This window comes from Apostichopus japonicus, chromosome 21, assembly GCF_037975245.1.
Source record: "Apostichopus japonicus isolate 1M-3 chromosome 21, ASM3797524v1, whole genome shotgun sequence".
Lineage (NCBI taxonomy): Eukaryota > Metazoa > Echinodermata > Holothuroidea > Aspidochirotida > Stichopodidae > Apostichopus > Apostichopus japonicus.
In genome coordinates, this window is record NC_092581.1 from 10,051,900 (window position 1) to 10,058,770 (window position 6,871).

The 6,871-nt window shown below is 37.9% G+C and overlaps 1 non-coding gene across 1 annotated transcript; it reads right to left on the reverse strand.

Annotated features, from left to right (window-relative positions):
* Positions 1-807: 807 nt before the first annotated feature.
* Positions 808-879, reverse strand: Trnay-aua (transfer RNA tyrosine (anticodon AUA)). Its single transcript has one exon. It is a non-coding gene; the product is annotated as a tRNA-Tyr (tRNA).
* Positions 880-6,871: the final 5,992 nt, after the last annotated feature.

Genomic DNA, 6,871 nt, shown 5'->3' on the forward strand with positions numbered 1-6,871 from the left:
ACTCCCCCCCCCCCCCATGCACACAGTCCAATTATTGCCCATTTTCTAACGTACTGATGTATATTGAAAACGGGTAGATCCTTGCCAAAGTCTGGTACTGACATGCTCCTCTTGTTGAGTCCACTGACACAAATATTAAATTAAAGGTGTGAAAAAGTCATTAAAATTTCACAAATCACAAGGGTTGTCATAAATACTTCTTTCACGTTCCAAAGCAGAACCTTGTGAACTTCCCCTTGGGATGACAACAAGAGAATATACGTGAGACATCTGTCATTAGCAATAGACAGTATTTTAAATTAAGCGTGGCATTTTGATTGTTTTAATATCAAGTGTGAAAAGGAGAGACAAAAGTTCAAAGACAAAGTCTCCAAAAAAGATGAGTTTTTTTTTTATTATTCAACTTTGTAAGGTCGTCGGTCGCGATAGTACGAGATAACCTCTTGTGTATTTCGTCTTAGTTTCATATCTGTATTTTTGTTATAATTTTAAACCGTATTTCGCGCCTCGTGCGAAAACTATAGCACCTTTCGTATAGTCATGGGGAAATCGGAACCCAACGGCTCACCGGTCCAGAACTAGGGGTCAACCGGTTTGGTCAATGCGCTCCGATTTGTATAAAAGTAAACACACTCAGCATCTTCATACATATGGCGTATTTTTACGCTCGTTTTGCGTGCGCATCTGGCCAATGATATTCAAATTTATTTTCTAAATGATCATGTCTATATATATCTATCTATACATATAAACATATATAATTGAAATTGTAGTGAGTTGAAAATCCAGAACAGTGAAAAAACTTCCAGCCTCCACCGGGATTCGAACCCGGGCCTCCCGCTTTATATGCGGACACCTTAACCACTAGGCTATGGACGCTGATTGTATGTCCAGAGGTTTGAAACCGGTAAGGAAGGTCGTTATTCCACTGTAGGCGTTTGTCACCTGTATCGAACAATACTAGTTCTATTTTTGGTGACATATTTTGCCTTACTCTAGAGATCAAACATGATGCTAACCAACTCGAAATCATTTGTGATTCCTAAAGCCGGATCTCGAAAGAGATACTTTGAACGTACTTTTTTTTAAATAAAATGGAGGTAAACGACAAAGGCAAATGCCGCCCCCATCCCCACCCCCCCCCCCCCCGAGAAACTAAATTACTTCAATGTATAATGCGTCTTGTTGTCTGTTGTAACCTATGATTGCCATAGACTTTCAAAAAGGATGATATAATTGGACGACAGAAGTTCTTCCATATCTCATAATTTCACCGACTTTCATAAAGCTCAAAATTTCATTTCGAAATTGTCTAGCACTGCTATTCCTTAACTTCCTTTAGCTCATTCCAATAATAATTTAACTTCGAACCAGCATCATTTCAATATTTTATTACGACAGAATTACGGTCTTTCTGCAGCCACAGACATGGCAAAGATTTAAAGGCAACTCAGTTTTAAGGGCTCTACAAACCACCCGGCCATAAATCTGACGATAAACTGTTGACACATCGGGGTAACAAATTAAAAATCAAATACGTGAGTTCTTACTTTGTTTTAATGGCTGTGTTTTCTATAACGACGACCTTTGACGCGGAAAGCCATATTCTTTTATTTTATGTTTTATTTGGTCTAGCGACAGATCGGCAAGGAACAACAGTTTTGGTGTGAAGTGTGTATATACATTCTATATAGTTAGTCGTGTAACAAGATCAAGCAGTTTACAGAAAGAGTTATCGTATATATGGTTCATGCTGCTGGTATGTAGTCTAACAGCCATCCAGCAATTGTCTTGTTGGTAGGAGTACAACAGCTTAAGTACATACAAGTAGACTTCCCCTTGGTATCAGTATACGCTGAGTAATGATATCTAGGCTTTCCAAACTTTGTACGTCAATTACCAGTACAACTCCACGAGGATCAGTTATACGAGTACAGCCATCTATACATGCACTAGAATATGAGTCCACTCAGTGACTTACGAGTACACTCATCTATACACTAGAATATCAGTATACTACGTGATTTACGAGTACATCCATCTATACACTAGAATATGAGTCCACTCAGGGACTTACGAGAACATCCATCTATACATTATGATATGAGTACACTCAGTGACTAACGAGTACATCCATCTATTCACTAGAATAAGAGTCCACTCAGTGACTTACGAGTACATCCATCTATTCACTGGAATATGATTCCACCCAGCGACTTACGAGTACATCTATCTATACATTAGAATATGAGTACACTCAGTGACTTACGAGTACATTCATCAATACCTAGAATATGAGTATACACAGTGACTTAAGAGTACATCCATCTATACATTAGGATATGAGTATACTCAGTGACTAACGAGTACATTCATCTATACACTAGAATATGAGTCCACTCAGTGACTTACGAGAACATCCATCAATACACTATCATATGAGTATACTCATTGACTTACGAGTACATCCATCTATACATTAGGATATGAGTACACTCAGTGACTTACGAGTACACCCATCTATACATTAGGACATGAGTATACTCAGTGGCTTACGAGTACATTCATCAATACACTAGAATATGAGTACACACAGTGACTTAAGAGTACACCCATCTATACATTAGGACATGAGTCCACTCAGTGACTTACGAGTACATCCATCTATACATTAGGATATGAGTCCACTCAGTGACTTACGAGAACATCCATCAATACACTATCATATGAGTATACTCATTGACTTACGAGTACATCCATCTATATATTAGGATATGAGTACACTCAGTGACTTACGAGTACATTCATCAATACCTAGAATGTCAACTCAGTGACTTACGAGTACATTCATATATACACTAGAATATGAGTATACTCAGTGGCTTACGAGTACATTCATCAATACACTAGAATATGAGTACACACAGTGACTTAAGAGTACATCCATCTATACATTAGGATATGAGTCCACTCAGTGACTTACGAGTACATCCATCTATACATTAGGATATGAGTCCACTCAGTGACTTACGAGTACATCCATCTATACATTAGGATATGAGTATACTATAATTGACTTACGAGTAGATTCATCAATACACTATAATATGAGAACACTCAGTGACTTACGAGAACATCCATCTATACATTAGGATATGAGTACAGGCTCAGTGACGTATACATGGTTTCCTCCTTTGCGCACGCTCTGTAGGTCTGAACAATATAAGTACAATCGATGAACCCTAAAAGACACACTTCGACCTTTTGAGTTATGGATGATACATTCTTTTCGCTCCTGGTCCATATTCAAATTTCCCATCATAAGCTTAGGTTCTAGTCAGCATTCATTTCAATTAACATAAAAGTCGAAAATTGTATCGAAAGGTTTCCAATTTATACCAGTTGTGTGTAATTGATTAACTTTGGTACAAAACAGACTATGTGCGACTCATTGTTGTCATAATCGAATCAAATATATAAATCTGCTGTATAAAGCAAAGAATCAGCAGCTTTACCAAACGGCTGGTCCACTAAAGCTATGACTGCGACGGCCTTTCTCCACAAACTGTGTGTTTTAAGTGTTTTGGTTCGAGAAAGTAATCCACCCCCAGGGGGTAGGAGCCGGGGCACTGGGGGCACGTGCCCCCCACCTTTCTCCAAATAGCAAATGTGCCCTACTGGCAAATAAAATGTGCCCCTTTGATGGACTGTATTTGGATATCTTAAGCATTTGTTAATTTTTAATAGAGTCACGTGCACCATAATAGTATTGATAGCATACTAAAACATCATATATATTCAAGTGATATGGCCCGTGTGTATCGGTTTATAGCATAACGAGTGGTGGTTGTAGAATGAGAAAGTGCCCCTCTGATGTTGTGCCCCCACTTTTTGGAAGCTTTCGGCCTACCCCATGTCCACCCTTACCACATCATTCCCCTTGAAACGGTTTCTGAAACATTTGAAAATGAAAGTGATAACGCAGATGAAGGTATTTGAATGACAAAGTCACGCTCTCCTGGTCACTTGGAGTTTTCCGTATTAGTCACAGATAACTCAGGTAAGTATATATATATATATATATATATATATATATATATATATATATATATATATACTTACCTGGTTTACAGGTTGCGAGGAAATGACATTTGAAACTTACCTAAAGCCTCCACAGTCTTTTACAGTGAGAGGTACGAACATGTTGTGACGTCATAGATGTATTTGTTCAGACAGCTCAAAGTATTTCAAGTCGCTAGGTCCGGTTTTGCAATAAAATACTCCCCCACCCCACCCCCTCCACACCCCCTGCCATTACAGTATTGCCATTACACATTGCAGACTATGTACTAACATTATCGTAGTATCAGGCTAAATGTATCGAGTTTTGACAGAGAGTAAAAGAAGGATAGAATGAACTATATACATGAAGACAATTATCAGTTCTAATATAGCCTAGTGAATAAGAAATTCGATTAAGAGGCTCACGTACTTACATCTACCTCAAGTCACTGAACTCCTAATCTGTAAATAATTCAACTTTCGGCATAAAGAAAGTGGTTCGAGACTATACAAGTTTTAATCAGTGTGAGGAATTTGGGAATGGATCAAATCCTTTTCATGGAGTGGTTTGTTGACGTATGTCATCACCTGAGCCTATATACGGTTGGCAAAGAGGCACAGTTTCTCTATGGGGCTTATGTGGTCCACCTTGTTTGGATATATGGATGCAGGCGGAGGATCCGTGACGTCACAACCATGTTCGCATCGCTTAAAAAATCTATTGGGCGTTGAGATTTATTTCCAAATGGCATTTTGTTATAACCTGATATTTGAGTATATGCTTTGGTGAAGCATTGTTTTACATTTTCCGGATGGATATTTGCGATAAATATGAAATTCCAACTGGAAAATATTCTTTAAAGTCTGGAGTAGTACAATGGTCATTCTGACATCGGGTGGACTGTAGTATAAGCTACTATAGACTCCGTGGTCAAAGGCTGCGGCACTGGAGCATTGAAACAAGCAGTGCATTTTGGCGCCTTGAAACTAGCATCTTTTGTTGCCAGGAGAATCACAAATTGGCCTTGTGTTCGGTACCTGCGGTGCCGCGTCGGATCCTGCGTAGCACCGGGTTCAAGGCGGTTAAACGACGGCCCAATTCGTCCCTTATTCTGACAGTACCATGCAGTGTAGGAAGGTTCATTTCTATGCACGTCTATATTATTCACAGTTTACCACTATCGGATGGGTACCGTAGTTGTTTTACGTAAAAAGAAGTAAGGAGGGGGGGGGGGGGAGGTGAAGTATGAAGCTATCACGTAACGCCCTCTATTATCATTTGTCTTCTCTTCTAATGTACAGAGACTGTGCCTTTAATCTTCTCTTCACACGATACCGCCAACAAGTGATTAATTTTCACCCAAACTTTTATTCCCCCATTACAATACGGCTGGTAATAAACTATGTAAAACTACCAAGACCTAGTTGGTTGATTCTGCCCTGAAACTGCTAAGCTAACTTTTACGACACAAACATCATTTTCATCATGCAAGTTGATTTATGTCTCGGGTTTCTTCCTTCAAACCTATAAACCGTGACGTTATTATCTGTGACTCGATTTTTTAACTATCCAGAAACTAAACAACCCGGTCATATAAAACCACCAAACATTCACAGAGCCGTACGTAGGCTATATATGTATATATATATATATGTATATATATATATATATATATATATATATATATATATATATATATATATATATATATATATATATGTATATATATATATATATTTATATATATATATATATATTTATATATATATATATATATATATATATATATATATATATATATATATATATATATATTTATATTTATAAACATATACCATCAGTACACGTTGTATATCTCTCTGCGGGCTTTGACACACCGTTACATGCATAGTTCAAACGACCTTTGCCGCTGCTTTGTGTCTTTACTATATAGTATACTTTTATGTATGCATTGTGTATAGGTTGTATGCACGATACAATATAGCTAAGTCCTTTAATCATATAGTGCCGCAGAATTTTTATGATATTTACTATTAAACTCCTACCGCGAACACAACTGCAGCTGTTTGTTCCAACAAAATAACGCAAAGAATTTCTAAAACCTGTTTCTTTTACGGGCTGCCTTTATCAAAAATTCTAAGGTCAACGTCGCAGCTATTGACTTGCTGACTTTTATGCGCCGTTTCCATTTTTTGGTTTTGTTTTGTGTGTTTGTGTTCAACGTAACCAAGTGTGGGAACAATCGAGCAATGCGATGAATAGGGGTGTTTCTATTACACCGTTGACACCCTACAGCGGCTCCTTTTCTTGTCTATTCATGAGAGATTTGTGAGTAAAGTTGGTTATGCAGGTGGTATCATTTACGCATTATGCCTAAAACATGTAACGGCTACGATAATGGTTTATGTATGTAAGTAGACAGATCTAACGACTTTAGTGCTAGTCTGGTGTCAAACGGCTCACGTCACGTCGTTATACTTCTAAGGCTATTCGTTTTAGTCGATTAGAGCTCGGTATATAAGTGGAGACTTGAAAAGAATAATAAAAATAATGAAAAAATAATATGTGTGTATATTTAAACCCGCACATCCTCCATGGCACACAACTGGCTAAAAGCTTCACACTTGTGAGTTTTAGGGGAGGGAAGGGGTAGGGTGGGGGGCGGGGTTAATTTATCAATATTAGCATGTCCAACGTAAGCTACAACTGTCGATACAAACTCTTATCGATAATGTCACTGAAGCATGTAGGTTGTGGTCATGAGTAGAAAAAAAAACGAAAACACAAACAAACCACACAAAGTACGAA